The following is a 22,646-nucleotide window of genomic DNA, read 5'->3' on the forward strand; positions in this document are numbered from 1 at the left end:
CTTTTCTCATCAGTAGTCTTGTGACTTCTATCAGTGTCCAGCAGAGCACATATTAAAGCTTATAGGAGGAGTTTTCATTCTGCTCTAGGAAGATACAGGACCCCCGACCTCTGTCTGGACAGTGCTGATTGCTCCTGTGCTGATCACATGCACTTTTCCAAGAAAAAGAAAAAACTCTCTAGCAATACACACCAAAGTGAGCATGTGCAGAGTCTCTCCACATGATATGTCTTATCAAGAGATAAGAGGGGGCACTGGAAGAAGGGGAGAATCAGAGAAGTCAGGATCAAACAGCATTTTTACACAGTGCAGAGGATTAACCCCTTAGGTTCCACAGTGAATATAGCAAGCATGCTTTACTACATATACAGACTGATATTACTGTTGTGCATTTAGTAACACTAATAATGCATTTCTTGGGGCTCTATCAGGCGATCAGATCAGTGGGGTACAGTGAGCATGTTATGTACAGAGGAAGTTAAGTGCTGAGAGCCTGTGGTCCACACAGGGAAGGGAGATTGCTATTTTGCTTAGTAAGGGTAGAGTACAGATCAACTTTAGAGTAGAGCTCCAGCTGAAACATGTTTTTTTCTAGTTTTGAAAAGCGTGGTGAAGAATTAGAGCCCTTATCATGTTTTTATTCTTCTCTGTTCCACAGTGAAATCAATTGAGAGGAAAAAAACACAATGAGATGGGAAATCCCACCATTGGTTGTTGTCAATTGAACTTGTGTCCCCATTGCAAGATTTTCCCTGGTCCCCTGTTCCAGTGAAAACCATTCTAATGATATTACCAAGAGAGGATAGAGGCTTGTAAACCTTGTTGGCCATGAGAACATGGGCCATTCTGAACATAGGTGATGGCAGCTGCCACCAAGGCATACAAGCTCTCTCAAAAGCTGAGAATTGTCAGGAATGAGACGGGGGACACTGGGTGATGTTTTTGTATCCAGATGAGCACAGCAATCAACTGGACAGCACAAGCCTGATACAGCATGATATAACCAAAGAAGATTATTAAAAGGAAAATGTCCATTTGCATTTCCTCTCGGTACTTTACACACATTACCGGTAGTTTACTGATTACTTGACTGATTTTACTGTTGTGGGTTTAGTAACACTTTAACTTGATCCTTGTTTGAGAGAAGCTCTAGGAGATTAAGCAAAATAGTTATGCCTCTGGTGGGTACCAATTTTTGGTCCTCATTTTTGGCAATGCTGGACAATGCATTTCTGTCTTTCCTATGCATGATTCTGGGACCCTTACAAAACATCTACTTGAAAAAGTATAGTTTTATTGCATCTATTGAGTGCTTACAAAGCCAACTGTGACAATCATTATTGCATAATTTAAAAAGATTTCCACAAAAGGTAACCCTTTTGTTGGAGTTACTTTTTATGTTATTATTTCAGCATGTCAATAAAGCACCTGAAAATGCAGTTTAGTTCATCTAAGCCCGGATTCTTCTAATCTCTGAATCCTGATGCACTTGTGTCTGCTTTCAAACGGGACCCCTATTATAAGCCATTAAATGGTCATGGACATAGATCTCCATTCAGCTTGTTTGGTTTGTAAGTAAAGAAAAGATACGACCAGAAGGTCAGAAGAACCCCATGGGACTTTGAGGGCAGAAAAGTATAATACACACAATATGGTAAAAGACCAATAGTTAATCTTTATTTGTAATAACAAGAAATGGCCAAACGGCCAGTAAAAAATAATAAAAGAGTGTGATACACCAATTAAATAAACAAACATATACCCAAATGGATTATAGATACACCAATGTAGATACATGTCTTGATTGGCAGTGGTGTATTCTTCCCATAACTCCCAACATGTTTTGGAACGAAGTTCCTTCCTCAGGGGAACATACTGATATAGTGGTACTACAATACAATAAACTCATATCAATAATGCATATAATGAAAATCAAAGCATATATTGCAGGTTGTAAACAAATGTAAAACACGGCAGATCAGTGCATGGAAATGCCTCTATAGATAAGAAAACTTACAATTGTTGCGTGTATCAGTGTAGCTCATTTCAATACAGACATCCACAGAGAAAAAGAAAAGTAGTGAGTCAACGATCAAACAGAGGGTCTTCAAATTGATGGTATCCACACCTCCAAATTTCACAGGGCCACTGCAAGGATCCTAATGAGGCACCACCCATAGGAAGGGCCAATCTATATGGAATACAAAAAACAACTACAATTTGACTCACTGACAAGTGAACACACATGGTATAATAAGGGCCAGAGGTTGGAAGTTATTGAAAATTATAGTGATGAGAGCATTGGTGCTACAGCACAATAAGTCCAAAAAGATGGAACATAAAACTAACACCTGCAAATCGCGTTATAGGCAACATGCCAAATGGGTGTCAGCAAAAAATATGTATCTATATTCTATAGATATATCCTATAGAATATAACAATGGAAAACCACTGTGATGAAAGAGAACATCTTACCTAGTCACATGGGTGTGTCGATCACCATGAAAGTATACTCGACAGGGAAGTCAAAACGTTACTGACTAAATGGTAGGTATGTATGGGTAAAGAGATGAGGATGGTCCTCAGAAATGGCCAATGGTGTCCCTAAACCAAGGAATGCATGCCCACCACACAGTTGCATCACGTTGCAGCATGCAAACTGGGATCCCCAGACATGGGGGTGCATGGCGTCACCGCGTCAGACCGATGCGTGATGACATCATGCGTCACTATCCTCCAGCGTGTGCATGATGGCCACTGCACCAGAAACCAGCACACAATGACAGAGGGTGCACATCCAGCGCCCGGAGGCCAAATGGAAGGCTCCTCTGCCAAGCCAACCAACAAAAAATAGTCTCCCCTGGGAGCCAGATGGCAACCAGGAGATACCTGCACGCACCAGGTAGTGAAGGTTGAAAAAAGGAAAAAATCATATGGTGTCCAAAGATATATAAAGAGAAACATACACAAATTACAAAAGAAAAATAGAATAGTAATAAATGCATGAGAGGCATGTGCATACATATGAGAAGAATGGGACATGTGAATTTGAAATATTGCATCAGCACAAACACTGATCTTAAGTTCATATACAGAGATATAGGAACATTCACAAAAATAAAAATAATAACAACTACCCCATGGTATATAAATATAGATAGAAACAAAGCAAACAGACATTGTATACTGAACTGACACCTATAGATAGCATTATAACACATCATATTCATATAGGATATTACATATTCAATTCACATCCCCCTGATCTGTAAGTAGAGGAGTTCCACACCACTACTTTGCCACTTGCCATTTTATAATTCAGTGATGCTTTCATTTTTTTTGTTAACACTGACCCACATGTCTAAGTTAAAATAAGCTACCGGTAGTTATTTTCTGTAAATAAAGAATTAGGATTCCTGTGATATTCACATCCTCTATACATTTTTTTAGGGTGTAGGAAATGGCAGAGACTACTGGACTTGCTCTACTTTTTCTCCACATCTCTCATAACTGAAGGAGGTACACATAGAAGCTGACATGAGATGCCTTGGCCTTCTTTTACTACTTCTGTAAAGCATAACTAACTAAAGTCCTGCTCTGAAAAATTGCTAGACATTAACATTTATGGCAAAAGAGACATGCAAAGTATCCTTCGCCAAAAAAAATGTATACAATTTATATCACCCTGAGAGTGGCAAGAACAGATGTTTAAGTTTGATTTAGAATTCAGACTACAATAAAAACAGATCAGTTAGCTGATTTGAGACTCTGGTGGAATATTCTTCAGGCTTGGAAAGGAAATCTTTTGACCTTTATAAGCGGTCTCAGCAGAGTGCATATACTTTGTGAGTTAATGTGATACAGTCAAATAGCGAGTTAGCCCACCAAGCATGATTGTTGTGGTTAGTGAGTTTCAGCAATAGTGAGAATCGCTGTCAGGTCAGGCTCAGAGAACACACTCCAATATTACACAATCCAGTTACTATTTGCTGCATATGCCTGTAGAGAAAAAAAAAAATTAACAGGTAAGCAATGGTAATTAGAAACCGTGAGATTTTGAGGAAGAAGCCAATATAATGCTTATATATGCAATGAGCCTTACTTTTGGTTCACTGCCTGGAAGATAGGTACATATCTTCAACATAGAGATTGCTCAAGACAGTGTGAGAAATGAAACCACATGCCCTAGAAATTGAGAAATGTTGGTGGTATAATTTTCTATGTTTGCACAGGATTTTTATTTAAAACATTTTTTTTGCAAGGTGAAGATCAACATCTTTCTGGCACAGTAGAAATAAGTATAAATTTAAACATTGCCAGCAATTTTGCAGCAATTTAAAGTAGTTGTAAACCCTCACATATACGCAGTGAAGTGAGTGGCCTCCATGATACCCAGAGATAAAAGAAATCCTCTACATAAGTTGTACCTGTGTAACTACAGCTGTCTGTCCTCTACATCCATTCAAAGTGCAGAATTTACATAGGAACTCTCAGTTCTGAAAAGCAGGGAGCAGGGAGATGAAGTTACACTTATTGAGGAGAGCTTTGAGAGCTGACTGGAGGGAAGGAACACATCCCCCTTCACACAGCACACAGGTACGGAATTGAGTCTGTCAATCACAACTTGTGCCCTCCCTTGTCAACATTTTGGTGTCAGGAGAACTCATCAGAAGTTACTCTTACAGATAGAAGAGGAGCGAAGCAACGTACAGAAACAATACTTTGTGCTCTTAATTGAGACAAGTACACACTATAGAGGGATATGCTTTGTTCATATTTCATGCCTGAGGTTTACAACTACTTTAAATCACTTTCAGTCAACTCCTAAAATGGGTAAAAGCAACCTAGCACTGTCATCTATATTGTTAATATATATATTATTATATTATTATTATTATACAGTATTTATAAAGCGCCAATAGTTCACTCAGCGCTGTACATTACAAAGGGGGACAGAACATGTGACAGAACAATACCAATACAATGCAAAACATGAGGGGATCGAGGGCCCTGCTCTTTCGAGCTTACAATCTAGAATATATACATATACATACACTATATTGCCAAAAGTATTGGTACACCCCTCCAAATCATTGGATTCAGGTGTTCCAACCACCTCCATGGCCACAGGTGTATAAAATCAGGCACCTAGGCATGCAGACTGCTTCTACAAACATTTGAGAAAGAATGGGTGGAGCTCAGTGAATTCAAGCGTGGCACCGTAATAGATTGCCACCAGTGCAATTAGTCCATCCATGAAATTTCCTTGCTACTACGGTCAACAGTTAATGGTATTATAACAAAGTGGAAGCAACTGAGAACAACATCAACTCAGCCATGAAATGGTAGGCCACATAAAATGACAGAGCGGGGTGCTGAAGCGCACAGTATGCAGAAGTCGCCAACTGTCTGCAGAGTCAATAGCTAAAGAACTCCAAACTTCGTGTGGACTTCAGATTAGCACAACAGTGCATAGAGAGCTTCATGAAATGGGTTTCCATGGCCGAGCAGCTGCATCCAAGCCTTACATCTCCAAGTGCAATGCAAAGCATAGGATGCGGTGGCATAAAGCATGCTCTGGAGTGACGAATCATGTGACTTTGTCTGGCAATTCAATGGACATGTCTGGGTTTGGAGGTTGCCAGGAGAATGGTACTTGCCTGACTGCATTGTGCCAAGTGTAAAGTTTGGAGGAGGGGGGGTTATAGTGTGGGGTTGTGTTTTAGGGGTTGGGCTTGGCCCCTTAGTTCCAGTGAAGGGAACTCTTAAGGTGCCAGCATACCAAGATATTTTGGACAATTTCATGCTCCCAACTTTGTGGGAACAGTTTGGGGATGGCCCCTTCCTGCTCCAACATGACTGCGCTCCAGTACACAAAGCAAGGTCCATAAAGACATGGATGAGTGAGTTTGGGGTGGAGGAACTTGACTGGCCTGCACAGAGTCCTGACCTCAACTCAACAGAACACCTTTGGCATGAATTAGAGTGAAGACTGCAAGCCAGGCCTTCTCATCCGACATACGCGCTTCTGGAATAATGGTCAAATATTCCCATAGACACACTCCTAAACCTTGTGGACATCCTTCACTGAAGAGTTGAAGCTGTTATAGCTGCAAAGGGTTGACCAATTCAATATTGAACCTTACGGACTAAGACTGGGATGCCATTAAAGTTCATATGCATGTAAAGGCAGGCTTCCCAATACTTTTGGCAATATAGTGTGTGTGTGTATATATATATATATATATATATATGTATTTCATAAAAAAATGGATATAATTATATGTTTATATGTATATTAACCCCTTCACACCAACGTCACACACATATGCAGCCTCACAGAACGGGGCTTTTTTCCGTGGGGCCTCATACCTGTCCTTGTGCTGGGAGCACACTGCACAGCACGCTCCCAGCAAAAGACCGGGGTGTCACTGAGAGCCACAGGTCCCATTCTAACAATTGATTCTGGGTCACATGATTACTGTGATAGCCTCTGATTGGCTATCGCAGTGATCAGTCACTTTGTATCTCTCTCTTTCCTTGCATAGAGAAAACAAAAACAAAAAAACAGTTTTTTAGAAAAAGGTAAAGAAACAAAGAAGTATTAAAAAAGAAAAGAAAAAATAAAGAAAAAATATCTAGATCAAGGTTTGATCTAGTTCAGTGCCAGGGTTAGTGTTTGGGTCAAAGTCAGAGTCAAAAGTCATGATTTTTTTTTTTTTATTATTGGTATCAGTGTCAGTTAGTGTCAGTGACAGTGTGTTTTAGGTAAAAAAAACAAAAACAAAATGAGCACTATTGTTTCTGGGGTGTACTGTGGGTATAAACAACAAATAACAGGCATCGCTGCAATCGTCAAGAGCTGGAAATTTTATTTTGGGTTGATCTTTGGTAGTAGGTTATGGTAGTAACAAGAAACACACAACTACATTAAAAAAAATGTTTTTTTTTACTATATTGGGCCAGTTTTCCTTTGATAATAAAAAAAATCAGGAGATATCCATTACCATTTACCACCAAATGAAAGCCCAATTTGTCCTGAAAAAAAACAAGGTATAATTCACCTGGATTTACAAAGTAGTTGTGATGATATGCCACATGTCAAAGTTGCAAAATTGTGCTTAGGTGTTAACATTTGTTTTACCCTTAGGCGTGAAGGGGTTAAGGTGGAAGGATGTTGGTGGTTTGCCTTCTGTATTGCAAGCTGAAGGCATTACGTAAATAGCAAGGCTTCAATTGGGAGTTACGCTAACTACTTCCTAAATAACATTCACTGTTTTGTCCTCCATTCTTTTAGGAAGGCCCAGCTGGAATGGCTGCAGTCTGCTTGCAAATTCCTGCTCCTTCAATCCTGTTTGATAATTTGGCAAGAAGTTCCTTTTTTAGAGTATATTATTCAGATTAGGCAATTATGTTGTTACTATGAAAGTGAACCTCTGCTTTGCCTGTTCACTTGAATACCTGAAATGACTTGGAAATGACACAGGGATAAGGACTTTCCCCATCCACATGTGACATCAATGGGTACATGAGCCTATCAAGTAGGATAAGGGGAATCACATACACCAGAATTACCAGGTATGTCACTGTGGTTCTCTGAGGAAATGGTAAGTATAAACAGCAGAGTGGAGTGGGAGGAAGATGGAGGGGTGGGCATTAAACTGAATCTGTTTGCCTTGCCCCTCACGGGCAAAATACAGGTTCATTTTTGTGTAATGTATACATTTAGATGTGATTACATTCTGTGAATGATTCTTGAATTTGAATTTTCTTGATAAATTTCCTCTCAGCATGGTAAACTCCTCTGAACTTTCAAAACATTGTTTTAATTTCAGAGGAGTGCAGTTCGTCCCGACATTCTATAAACCTTTTTTTTTAAATGACTAATAAGGTTTTAATTAGGTAGCAGATTAAAATATTTATGTTTTATTTTATAGGTTTAATTTAGGATGAAAAGAGGAAAAAATTAGAAAAAAAATGGAAGCGAATCTGTGGTCAAAATGTAAAATCATATACCATATTTTTTGCTCCATAAGACGCACCTGACCATAAGACGCACCTAGGTTTTAGAGGCAGAAAACAGGAAAAAAAATTCTGAACTAATGGACTGCAGACATAGTACAGGAGATGACCAGAGACTGCGAACACAGCACAGGAGATGACCAGAGACTGCAGACACAGTTCAGGGGATGACCAGAGACTGCGGCCACAGTACAGGAGATGACCAGAGACTGCGGACACAGTACAGGAGATGACCAGAGACTGCGGACACAGTACAGGAGATGACCAGAGACTGCGGACATAGTACAGGAGATGACCAGAGACTGCGGACATAGTACAGGAGATGACCAGAGACTGCGGACACAGTGCAGGGGATGACCAGAGACTGCGGACACAGTGCAGGAGATGACCAGAGACTGCGGACACAGTGCAGGGGATGACCAGAGACTGCGGACACAGTGCAGGGATGACCAGAGACTGCGGACACATTGCAGGGATGACCAGAGACTGCGGACACAGTGCAGGGGATGACCAGAGACTGCGGACACATTACAGGGATGACCAGAGACTGCGGACACAGTACAGGGATGACCAGAGACTGTGGATAGTACAGGGGATGACTGCTGACCTTTGGGGAGGTGGGGAGCGGGTACCTGACCGCGCGCTGTCTTCCCGGCTTCTGTAATGGCGCTCGGCATGACAGCTGGGTGCCCAGTGCGCATGAGCGAGAAGCACTTGCGCTTTGTGATTGGTCCGGCGGCTTCTGGGATCTGTCATGTGTCCCAGGTGCCGCCTTACCATTCACATAAAGCACCGCTTCCTGCGCATGCGCACTTGGCACCCGGCTGTCATGCCCACACTACAGAAGCCGGGAAGACCGCGCCGCTGGATAGAGGAATGGGTAAGATGAAAGAACAACTCCACGGAAGTGGGAGCGGGTATCTGTCAAATTCAGGTACCCGCTCCCCCCCCTCCCCAAAGGTCAGCAGTCATCTCTATAAGGTCCCGCTGTAGAGCTGAGCGGCCGGCCCGGTATTCTGACACGGCGGCAGTGGAAATACCGGACCGGCCGCTCCATATTCGCTCCATAAGACGCACTGACATTTTCCCCCCTTTTTTTGGGGGAAAAAAGTGCGTCTTATGGTGCGAAAAATACGAAATTCATTTTCTACATCTTGGTTTGTGAAGATCTCCATCAATTTACTTCCTTGAACAGTGTGACAAGTATTCGCGATGTCGGTGCGTAGGCACTGCTATGTCACACATTTAACAGAGCCTGCCTTCTTAAAATGACACCAAGCTTTGGTTTTTTTCTTTGATAGCCCTCCACCAGCACTGTCCACTCTTTCTTCCTCCAAGTGCCCTATTTGCATGCAGGGTGCTAAGTGGGCACCCTTGCATGTGTGGTCCTGAGCTGGGCCATGTGCATCAGTAGACACACACAGCAATGGCAAGTAATGCCTTTGCCTTCGCTTGCGTATAGCTGCTGCTGCTCTCAATGTCTTCTGTGGGACCAGGAATAGAGGAGAGTGGGGCTGCAGCTGGGGCAGTGTTGGAGCAATGAGAGAAGTCAGGTAAATGTTTAGGGCAGGGGAAGGTAGAACAGTTAGTGGAATATGCTTTACTGTAATGCAGGGAATGAACTAAGGTGAAAAGCATTTTGAATTTAAAACCACTTTAACTACAGAGATGCTGAGGTACATTGGTGAGACAAATCCATAAATATAGGAGAGTCAGGCTGGCATGGGAGTCGGGTGGAAGATGGAGTGCTGAGGAGACTGTTGGTCTAGGTCCCCTTGGTCTAGGGGGGCTGTCCTCCAGGCTGGGCTCAGGCTGGATCAGGAGGATCCATTCAGGATCACAGCATTAACAGGATCAAGACCTGGGAGCAGTGGGAGCAAGGAGGCACACCCAGGGATCTACAAGTGAAGAGACTGCCACATGTACCAAGCTTTCAAAGGACAGCGCTGTGCATAATCCTTTATCATTGTCCTGGGAGATCTTCAGAGCAGCCAGAGGGGCTGGTAGTGTCTGCAGGCTGTGGAGCTGGGAATAGTTCTACAGGGAAGAGGAGACATCTCTGCATGTAGTTTGCAACAAGCTAAGCAAACTTTCATGGGGACTGTGAGTCCCTAACCAACCCATAAGTGGCAGTTGCTCCTGATCCATAATGACTGATTGTTTCTGTAAATAGGAAGGAAGCTGTCCCCGTGCATTGATTCAGTTAAGTTGGGCATCCCATAATACCTATTATTTTTAAAGGTACTTATATAACTCTGTCAATTTATGCAGTGCTTTACATACATATATATTGTACATTCCCATCAGTCCCTAACCCTCAAGGGGTGTACAATCTAAGGTCCCTAACTTACATTCATACATACACATACTAGGGCCAATTTAGACAGGATCCAATTCATCTACCAGCATGTCTTTGGAGTGTCGGAGAAAACCAGAGCACCCAGAGGAAACCCACACAGGCACAAAGAGAATATGCAAACTCCAGGCAGGTAGTGTCATGGTTGGGAAATGAACCAACAAGCCTAGTACTGCCAGGTGGAAGTGCTAACCATTTAGCCACTGCGCTGCCCGTTTACCCTCTTACCCTATCCAAGTTACATCCCCTAATAAAATAACAAAAAACAAGCTCATGGACTGTTCACTGACTGTGGATGCAAGTGTTGAAAATGTGTGCTGCTCCCTGTGCGAAGCTTAGAGTGATCCAGAAACACAATGGCCCTCAAGAGGGTAGCACTACAGTTATAATTAAGGAATGGAAATACTAGTAAGGTAAACAGGGCATTATGCAAAGATATGATCCGGATTGATTTTGAACAATAACATTCCTGGGGAGATGATGGACAGAGCAGCAGGCCCCTAGGTTTTAAAATACCTTAAATTAATATAAAGTAATGCATGCACCAGGCAGCAGTTGTCAATATTTACTAGCAACAAGAATTGTATTTTCAATGCAATCTATAGACAAAAAGCAATAGTAAAGTGAAAAGAAGTTGTTTTTTTAAGAAAAAGTAGAATAGGTCATTTGACTGTGGATAGTGCACAATTATTATTATTATTATATAATATATAACACATCATAAAATGTAATAAATCACTAAAATTTTACAATTTTGGTCATTTATTTCAGTGCAACACAAGAAAAAAAAATAAAAACAAATGGGAAAAAAACATTTAAATTTTCGTGGAAAAAATCAGTAGAAGACTAATAGCTAGAGTGAGATGGGGAGGAAAGAGATGAATAAGGCTGAAGAGGGTTATAAGTAGTAAAAGTGGTTCCAAAAGTTCAAGTTTTTTTTTACCTTCATGCATTCTATGCACCCCCCCCCCAATCCTTACCCGAGCCCCCTCCGATCCAGTGATGTTCACAATAGTCTTGACTGTATGGGGACTTTCTCTCTTCATTGGCTGAGACAGCAGTGGGAGCACATTGGCTCCTGCTGCTGTTAGTCACAGCCAGTGAGCCAATGAGGAGAGAGCGGGGAAGATGGGGACCGAGTCGTAGCTCTGTGTATCTTATGGATGGATAGAGCAGTGGCTCAGGAGCAAGCACGTAGCGGTGCCCCCAGGGAAAGCAGCTCTCCCTGGGGGCTTTGTTCAAGGGAAAAGAGACAGAGCGCTGGCAGGGGACCTGAAAAGAACAGGATTGGGGCATCTGTGTGCAAAACTACTGCACAGAGCAGGTAAGTATGACATGAAAAATGAAGCTTTAGTATCACTTTAACTAGGAACTCAGTTTGTGAAAATGATTTTTTTTCTTGTAAGGCTGCTTTAAAGCTGAATTCCAATTATGGATTTTTTTTCTACATAGATACAGTACATTGGTCCACCTTAGACCAATGCAATATGCATATCCCAACCTGTGGGACCCCTGTGGGAGTGGAGAATCACTGTATTAGTCACCACTCAGCTGTCTTCCAGGTCCCTTGCTGAGTGGCTGCCCCACTGCACAGTGAACACATCACTCAGCACAGGCAAGGCCATGGTTAAGAAGCTACCACCAGTCCTCCTGTACAGGGTTCAGGCCAGCAGGGGGGCCCAGGCAGCTGGCTAATTTGGATGTGGGCAGGAAGGGTGAGCAGGGCAATTACTAGAATAAATCTCCTATGTGGCTGTCTCTGCAGAAGCTGAAAGCCGGCTTCTACTTCCCCTCGCTAGCTTTCAGCTGCTGCTGAGACATACAGGGGACAGGTTGCAGTAATTTACCAGTAATTTAAGGGGGCACTGTGATGGGGATAACTGAACATATGTAAGGGGGCACTTGGATGGTGACAATTGATGTAAGGGGGCATTCTGATGGGCACACCTGATGTAAGGGGGCACTCTGATGGGGAACCTGATGTAAGGGACCACTCTGATGTAAGGAGGCACTCTGATTGGGACCCTGATGTAAGGGGGCACTCTGATGGGAACCCTAATTTAGGGAGGCACTCTGATAAGGACACCTGATGTAAGGGGGCACTCTGATGGGGACCCTGATGTAAGGAAGCACTCTGATGGGGACCCTGATGTAAGAGGGCGCTCTTATTTGGACCCTGATGTAAAGGGGCACTCTAATAGGGACAATTGATGTAGGGGGGCACTCTGATGGGGACACCTGATGTAAGGGGACACTCTGAAGGGGACCCTGATGTAAGGGAGCACTCTGATGTAAGAAGGCACTCTGATGGGGACACTGATGTAAGGAGGCACTCTGATGGGGACCCTGATGTAAGGGGGCACTCTGATGGGAACCCTAATTTAGGGAGGAGATCTGATAAGGACACCTGATGTAAGGGGGCATTCTGATGGGGACCCTGATGTAAGGAGGCAATCTGATGGGGACCCTGATGTAAGAGGGCGCTCTTATTGGGACTCTGATGTAAAGGGACACTCTAATAGGGACACCTGATGTAAGGGGGGGCTCCGATGGGGACACCGGGTGTAAGGGGGCACTCTGATGGGGACCCTGATGTAAGAAGGGACTCTAATTAAGACCCTGATGTAAGGGGGACTCTGATAAGGATTCTGTTTAATCACCCTAATTTAATAACAACCTAATACATACTTGTTTTTTTTAGGTCGTGACACAGTGTGCCAGGCTGTCACTGACTCACACACAGTGTTGACATTCTGACCCCTGACTTGTTTTACTGCACCCCCCAGATCAGATAGGCTACATCTGGCCCTGCATTACAAAGACAATTATGCAAATTGATGGGGGGCACAGTCTCTGATGGGGGTGCTGCTTATGATGGAGTGCGGCTTTGAATGAGTGCAGAGCAGTTAAACACAGCACTTTAATTATGCCTTCTCTACTTTCACAGGTAACTGCATTTATCTGCTACCTCCACTCTTAACCAGACAAACGCATTGACTCCTGTTAAATTCTCACCAAATGTTGTAATTATATCTGTGTATCTGTTGACTTGTCCTCACCTCTAGGCGCACTCAGGTTTATGACTGTGGCCTGGTTCCTAAGAATCATCCCCCCCTATTCATGTGAGCCTTATCAGCTTCTAATTGGGGCGGAGTTGAATGCTCATTTGAGCATCTCCCTATAAATGTAGTTCAGCTCATGGGGGAGATCTCTGATGGGGGGCACAGTCTCTGATGGGGGTGCTGCTTATGATGGAGTGCGGCTTTGAATGAGTGCAGAGCAGTTAAACACAGCAGTTGAACTAAAGCAGGAGAACTTAAGCAGCAGGAAGACACATCAGCAGCAAGAAACCCTACTGCATGCTGGACAGACTGCAAGGAAACACCCTGGGAAACATCTCTTACATACCTGAGTCCCACTCCGTGTACCTTTTTATATAATACACCCCTCTTCTGCTCTTCATATTACTATCCTCTGTTCACAAATCTCATTTCTTTACCCCTCTGCTCCACCCCAAAACTTGTACATCTCCCCCTCATTGCTATCATCTCCCTACTATTGCTTTCATCACCTCCCCAAAATGCCTCTTCCACTCCTCCTTCTCATTTTCCTCTCCTCTGTTCCCAAAATCCATTCACTATATCCCTCTGCTCCTCCCAAACATTTGTATATTGTGCCCTCACTGCTTCCCTCACCCCTCTATGGCACCCACCACCTCCTCCTATTACTCCACTCTCCAACTGACCCCAACACCTCCACTAGTAGTTTCTCACGCTCCTGCACATCCCGCTCCCATGCCACCTTTCTCACCCTTCTCCTCCTCATAACCGCGGGGGACATCTCCCCGAATCCTGGCCCTCCACCACCTCCCTCACCCGCACAAAACCCTCCCGTCTCCACGTCCTGCCGCAACCCCCGCAACTTAGTATCTGTCCCCCTGCTCCCTAAAATCTCCCCCCCGGTTTCATGTGCACTCCTGAACGCCCGATCGGTGTGCAACAAGCTTACGGCCATCCACGACCTCTTTGTTTCCCGCTCCCTCAACCTCCTGGCGATTACGGAAACCTGGATCCAGCCCACTGACTCTACCTCCCCTGCTGCACTCTCCTACGGCGGTCTCACCTGGACCCACTCACCCAGGCCCAACGGTCGTAAAGGTGGTGGGGTTGGCCTGCTCCTGTCACCGCTGAGCACCTTCCGAGTCCTCCCAAACCCCCCCTCCCTATCCTTCTCCTCCTTCTCGGCCCACTGCGTCCGACTATTCTCCCCAACCCTCCTGAAGATTGCTGTGATATACCGGCCTCCTGGATCCATACCCCGCTTCCTGGAAGACTTCTCCGCCTGGCTACCCTTCTTCCTCTCCTCTGAGCTACCCACTATCATCCTTGGGGATTTCAACATCCCTGTCAACCTCGACAACCCGGACACAGCCCGTCTCCTCCACTTAACCTCCTCCTTTGCACTTGCACAGTGCATACAATCCACCACCCACTCCGACGGTAATATCCTTGATCTTGTCTTCTCCAACCGCTGCGCTCCCCACAACCTCACTAACACCCCCTTCCCTCTCCCTGACCACAACCTGATTACTTTCTCTATCTCCTCTTCCTCCAACGCCTACCCTTCCAAATGTCACACTACTACCAGCCGTAACCTCCGCAACCTTAACCCTGCCTCCCTCCACTCCGCAGTTGATCAACTCCATGACCGCATCCTCCCCCTGTCCTGCCCCGACTTGGCTATGACCGCCTACAACAATGCGCTGTCAACAGCCCTTGACTCACTAGCGCCTTTAACCACACGCAACATCAGACCCCGACCGCTCCAGCCCTGGCAGACTGATCACACCAAAACCCTCAAACGACACAGTCGTGCCCTGGAGCGACTATGGCGCAAAACCAAATCCCAACAAGCCTTCAACCGATACAAATCTGCCTTCCACACCTACACCTCCTCCCTCCATACTGCCAAACAAGCCTACTTCCTGACCCTCATCAAGGCCCTCTCCTCCAATCCTCGCCGACTCTTCTCCACCTTCAACTCTCTACTCTCGCCACCCCCACCTCCACCCAGCACCTCACTCACTGCCCTTGAGATTGCCAATCACTTCAAAAACAAGATTGACACAATTCGCAAGGACATTGCCGCAACTCACACGCCTTCTCAACCCGTCCCCTCTCACACAGCTACCCCCTCATCCCCCCTCCCCCTCGACATAACCCACAGGGATTTCGTCGCTGCTCAAACTCCCTCCAACCCCCTTCCCCCTCACTCAGCTACCCCCTCTACACCCCTCTCCCACGGCCCCACCACTGCTCTGACCTCCTCTCCCACCCCACCCTTCATTCCTCATACTGAAGCTCCCCCAACACTCCGCACCTTTGACCTTACTACCATCGAAGAAGTCTCCAAGATCCTCTCTGATGCCCGCCTCACCACCTGCCCCCTTGACCCTATCCCCACACAACTCCTACAACCTCCCTCCCCCTCCATCCTATGCTCCCTCACCCACATCTTCAATCTCTCCCTCTCCTCCGGCACTTTCCCTTCCCCTCTGAAACATGCACACATCACCCCCATACTTAAAAAGCCCTCCCTGGACCCCAATGACCCGAACAACCTCAGACCCATCTCCCTGCTCCCATTTACATCTAAACTCCTCGAGCGCCTAGTCTACGCCCGCCTATGCTCTCACCTCAACGACAACAACCTCCTCGATCCCCTACAGTCCGGCTTCCGTCCCCTACACTCCACCGAAACTGCCTTACTCAAACTCTCCAACGACCTGCTAACCGCCAAAGCTAATGGCCACTATTCAGTGCTCCTACTCCTTGACCTCTCTGCGGCCTTTGACACAGTCGACCACCCCCTCCTCCTCAAAAAACTACACTCCCTCGGCCTCAGAGATTCTGCTCTCTCCTGGCTCTCATCCTACCTGTCACAACGCTCTTTCAGCGTTACCTATAATGCCACCACCTCCCTCTCACTCCCCCTCTCTGTTGGGGTCCCTCAAGGCTCTGTCCTCGGGCCCCTTCTCTTCTCCATCTACACCTCCTCCCTTGGCCAACTCATACACTCTCACGGCTTCAACTACCACCTCTATGCCGACGACACACAAATCTATCTCTCAACCCCCCACCTCACCCCCTCGGTCTCCGCCCGAATCACACACCTGTTGAGCGACATATCAGACTGGATGTCGCTCCACTTCCTTAAACTGAACCTCTCCAAAACCGAGTTTCTTGTCTTCCCTCCAGCCCGGACACCACCCCCCATTGACTTCTCCATCATGTCCAACAACGCCACCATCAAACCCGCCCCGCAGGCCAGAGTACTTGGTGTCATTTTGGACTCCAACCTATCCTTCCAGCCCCAAGTCCACTCTTTAACAAACTTGTGCAGACTCCACCTCCGAAACATCGCCAAAATCCGCACGTTCCTAACTCCAGAAACCACTAAACAGCTCATCCACTCCCTCATCATATCGCGACTCGACTACTGCAACTCCCTCCTCACTGGCCTGCCTCGCCGCTGGCTATCCCCGCTTCAGTCCATCCTGAATACGGCTGCCAGACTCATTCACCTTTCCAACCGCTCCGTTTCCGCCACCCCCCTCTGCCAATCCCTCCACTGGCTTCCGATTGCGCAACGGATCAAATTCAAAATCCTAACGCTGACGTACAAAGCTGTCCACCATACTGCCCCGAACTACATCACTGACCTAATATCCAAGTACCGCCCAGCACGCACACTCCGCTCCTCACAAGACCTCCTTCTCTCTAGTTCCCTGGTCTCCTCCTCCCATGCCCGCCTCCAGGACTTCTCCAGGGTGTCACCCATCCTCTGGAACTCCCTGCCCCAGCCCATCAGATTATCACCTACTCTCCTCTCCTTTAGGCGCACCCTGAAAACCCATCTCTTCAGGGAAGCCTACCCCGCCCCCTGTTAACTTGCCGACCTCCTCCACTCTTCCTACCACTCCATCCCCCACAGCTATCTCCTCCTGTGCCACCATCCCCTCCCTCCTAGATTGTAAGCTTGAAAGAGCAGGGCCCTCGATCCCCTCATGTTTTGCATTGTATTGGTATTGTTCTGTCACATGTTCTGTCCCCCTTTGTAATGTACAGCGCTGAGCGAACTATTGGCGCTTTATAAATACTGTATAATAATAATAATAATAATAATAATGCAAAGAAGCTTTTTATTCAAATTCCCCTACTCATGATTAAATGTTTGAAGTTATCTCAGGTTCTATTCATTTCACTTCTCTGCAACTTCGTATTTTGGTTTACGAGGTCACAAGCCTTAATGATGGAAGTTTCCCCAACATGGTTACTAGAGATGAGCGAATTATTCAAAAATTCGATTCGGCTGATTCGCCGAATTTGCGGAAGAAATTCGATTCGATGCGAATTTATTCGCTGCGAATTTAACTTATTAAAAGGGTTTCTAGGCTTCAAAGAGCCTTTATATTAGTGCAGAACACTGTACCTTTAATTTAAATGCCCTTGGAGTTTGCTGGGGAAGAGAAATAATACTGTCAGTCAGTATGACATGCAGATGAGTGCCGTCGATCTTAGAATCACCGCACACTTCACTCATTTGGGCAGTCACGGGGCACGACGAAGAAGAAGAAGAAGAAGAAGAAGAATGAAAAGAAGAAGAATGAAAAGAAGAATGAAAAGAAGAAGAAGAAGAATGAAAAGAAGAATGAAAAGAAGAAGAAGAAGAAGAATGAAAAGAAGAAGAAGAATGAAAAGAAGAATGAAAAGAAGAAGAAGAAGAATGAAAAGAAGAATGAAAAGAAGAAGAAGCAGAATGAAAAGAAGAAGAAGAAGAATGAAAAGAAGAATGAAAAGAAGAAGAAGAAGAATGAAAAGAAGAAGAAGAAGAATGAAAAGAAGAATGAGAAGGAGAATGAAAAGAAGAATGAGAAGAATGAAAAGAAGAAGAAGAATGAAAAGAAGAAGAAGAAGAATGAAAAGAAGAAGAAGAATGAAAAGAAGAATGAGAAGAAGAATGAAAAGAAGAATGAAAAGAAGAATGAGAAGAATGAAAAGAAGAATGAAAAGAAGAAGAAGAAGAATGAAAAGAAGAATGAGAAGAAGAATGAAAAGAAGAATGAAAAGAAGAATGAGAAGAATGAAAAGAAGAAGGAGAAGAATGAAAAGAAGAAGAAGAAGAATGAAAAGAAGAATGAAAAGAAGAAGAAGAAGAATGAAAAGAAGAAGAAGAAGAATGAAAAGAAGAATGGAAAGAAGAAGAAGAAGAAGAATGAAAAGAAGAAGAAGAAGAATGAAAAGAAGAATGAAAAGAAGAATGAGAAGAATGAAAAGAAGAATGAAAAGAAGAAGAAGAAGAATGAAAAGAAGAAGAAGAAGAATGAAAAGAAGAATGGAAAGAAGAAGAAGAAGAATGAAAAGAAGAAGAAGACGAATGAAAAGAAGAATGAAAAGAAGAAGAAGAAGAATGAAAAGAAGAAGAAGAAGAATGAAAAGAAGAAGAATGAAAAGAAGAATGAAAAGAAGAATGAGAAGAATGAAAAGAAGAATGAAAAGAAGAAGAAGAATGAAAAGAAGAATGAAAAGAATAAGAAGAAGAATGAAAAGAAGAAGAAGAAGAATGAAAAGAAGAAGAAGAATGAAAAGAAGAAGAAGAAGAATGAAAAGAAGAAGAATGAAAAGAAGAATTCCAGTACAGCAAAAAGTGTATCTGCAGAGAGCTCCGCTATTTCTGACAGTTCTCTGACAGTTCCTTCACATTTACAGCGGTTGAAACATTGTATCTATTTGTTTCCGAATAAAAACATCTGTATCCTAAATGGAAACAAATAGATACAATGTTTCAACCGCTGTAAATGTGAAGGAACTGTCAGAGAACTGTCAGAAATAGCGGAGCTCTCTGCAGGGACACTTTTTGCCGGCTGATCGGGGAAAATTCGATTCGTGCATCCGAAGTTTGCTAAAATTCGGATTCGGTGCGAATCAAATTTTTCCTAATATTCGAAACGAATTCCACTTCGCCAAGTTCGATTCGCTCATCTCTAATGGTTACCCATAGATCTAAGTATAGGCAATGTAAAACTTCAATACAGCCTGTCACTCTCTTAAAGTGTAATTCCTTTGACTTTGCATTTGTTCTTTTGCGAATATATTTTGGATTAAAAGATGAAGAATCACTGTAAGTGATTAAATCAGCTGCTGAAAGTGTTTAAAATAAAGGGAGCTCCTTTTTACATACGGTTGATCTAAAGTGGTAACTGAGCATATCTTTACATACTGTATCTTGAACAACTGTCCACTTTCACTGTCCAAGAGCAGAGTGTACAGCAGCAGATATCTACAGTATGCTGGAACTTTATTCTGTAGTATAGAAATTTGGAAACAGCAAAGGTGAAATTCAGAGAATGCATCTATACTTACAAAGTCTATGAACAACCTGGATACCTAAAGGTTGAATGAAGTTCTTTCTGTTTAGATGAGATTATTTAGTATTGAGTCTGTTGCAATCCATCTCTTCAAGCGGTAACGGAGCTCTAGTTGTTTATTGTATACGACAATTTCACAACAAGATTCTGGAAACAGAAGAATGAAATATTAAAAATAAATGTCCTTTTCTTAGAGTACTTCTCTTGTATACAGTACTCTTCAAACTCCCTTTAATTAAATTCTTTATTATTTCAGCTACAGCAATGCCATCTGGAGGCCGAAATTGCAATGTCCAACAAATTCTTAAGCACTGAGAAGCAATCTTACCACATTATGCAACCCACATGGGTGCATTAGACTTGTTATTTTGTGCTTTTATTGTTTTTTCTTAACAGAAATTACACAAAGAAATGTAAAATCTAAAACAAGAAAAATGAGAGTAACAAATTAAATTAAAAGTTTCACGTGGGTTCTTTAATACATATATTATATGTATATATGTCTATAAAATAAAAATCACTGTGCAAATGTTTTAGCATTTGTACAAAAGTTACCAATATTATTCATAATGTTTGTAGTATGTATGAAATGTCAATTTCTGTTTGTTGCCTTTCTCAGGGTGAATATACACTGCTCAAAAAAATTAAATGAACACTTTGAAAACACATCAAATCTCTACGGGGAAAAATATCATGCTGGATATCTATACTGATAAGGACTGGGTAATGTGTTAGGAATGTAAGGATGCCCCATCATTTGATGGAAATGAAAATGATCAACCTACAGAGGACTGAATTCAAAGCCACCCAGAAAATCAAAGTGAAAAAATGATGCAGCAGGCTAGTTCATTTTGCTGAAATTTCATTGCAGCAACTCAAAATGGTACTCAGTAGTTTGTATGGTCCCCATGTGCTTGTATGAATCCTTGACAACGTCGGGGCATGCTCCTAATGAGACGACGGATGGTGTCCTGGGGTATTTCCTCCCAGACCAGGTCATCACTGAGCTCCTGGAAAGTCTGAGGTGCAACCTGGTAGTGTCAGATGGACCGAAACATGATATCCCAGAGGTGTTCTATTGGATTTAAGTCAGGCGAGTGTGGGGGCCATTCAATGGTATCAATTCTTTCATCCTCCAAGAACTGCCTGCATACTCTTGCCACATGAGGCCGGGCATTGTCGTGCATCAGGAGGAACCCAGGATCCACTGCACCAGCGTAGGGTCTGACAATGGGTCCAAGGATTTCATCCTGATACCTAATGGCAGTCAAGGGTGCCATTGTCTAGCATGTAGAGGTCTGTGTGTCCCTCCATGGCTATGCCTCCCCAGACCATCACTGACCCACCACCAAAATGGTAATGCTGAACGATGTTACAGGCAGCATAACATTCTTCATGGCTTCTCCAGACTCTTCCACGTCTGTCACATGTGCTCAGGGTGAACCTGCTCTCATTTGTGAATAGCACAGAACGCCACTGGCAGACCTGCCAATTCTGGTGTTCAATGGCAAATGCCATTTGAGCTATATGGTGCTGGGCAGAGAGCACAGGGCCCACTAGAGGATGCTGGGCCCTCAGGCCACACTCATGAAGTCTGTTTCTGATTGTTTGGTCAGAAACATTCACACCAGTGGCCTGCTGGAGGTCATTTTGTAGGGCTCTGGCAGTGCTCATCCTGTTCCTCCTTGCACAGAGGAGCAGATTCTGGTCCTGCTAATGGGTTAAGGACCTTCTATGGCCCTGTCCAGCTCTCCTAGAGTAACTGCCTGTCTCCTGGAATCTCCTCCATGCTCTTGAGTCTGTGCTGGGAGACACAGCAAACCTTCTGACAATGGCACATATTGCTGTGCCATCCTGGAGGAGTTGGACTGCCTGTGCAACCTCTGTAGGGTCCAGATATCACCTCATGCTTGTTGGGAATACAACAGCATGTACTATAATATACTGTATAGTATTGTATGGTAATATCACTTGACCAGTAGATGGCACTGTACGCTAAAGGTTACTAGTTGTGTATGTGTAAAACTTGCTGCTTCTTTCCTTTCTCTCTCTATCATCTCTTCAGGAAGTAATGAGTCTGTAATATGTCTGCTGCAATGTGCTCTGTATGTTTGTAACTTAAGCCACACAAGTAAAGCCTGAATTCTGCTATCACTACCAGTGTCTTCTATAACACATAACCAACAGGTTATGGGCCCAGCTCCAGACACTGAAAAAAAAAGGAAAACTACAAGCAAGTAAGTGCTGCATTTACAATCCAATTCACTGAAAGATGGCAAGTGCTTCAGATATGAAGTTCACAATAGCAAAGCTCAACAACACCAACTACCAGCTATGGAAGTTTAAGCTTGAAATGCTGTTATCCAAAGATGACTTGTGGCAGGTACTAGATACACACAGACCCAATGACAACCCAGAAGAATGGGACAGAAAAAACAGGCAAGCAAAAGCAATCATAAGCCTGTTAGTGGAGGACGATCAACTCATTCATATAAGGAAAGAAAGCACAGCTAAAGGTATGTGGACTGCATTACAAAAGCTGCATGAACGTGCAAACCTAAACAGTAAACTATATCTGCTACGCAAACTGTACAAGATGAGGCTGGAAAAAGGGCAGGAAATGGGTGAACATGTAAATGCTATGCTAGAAATTGTGGACCAGCTGGGTGCAATAGGTGAAGAAATAAAAGGCAACCATGTTGTGGCGCTACTTCTGTGCAGCCTTCCAGAATCATACAGTGCCCTTATAAATGCTCTAGAAACTAGACCGGAAACTGAACTGACGCTAGAATATGTTAAGGGAAATTAATTGATGAATACAGCAGAAGAAAGGAAAATTT

This window comes from Staurois parvus, unplaced genomic scaffold (genome assembly GCF_062004578.1).
Source record: "Staurois parvus isolate SC_StPar_1 unplaced genomic scaffold, SC_StPar_1.0 ptg000262l, whole genome shotgun sequence".
NCBI lineage: Eukaryota > Metazoa > Chordata > Amphibia > Anura > Ranidae > Staurois > Staurois parvus.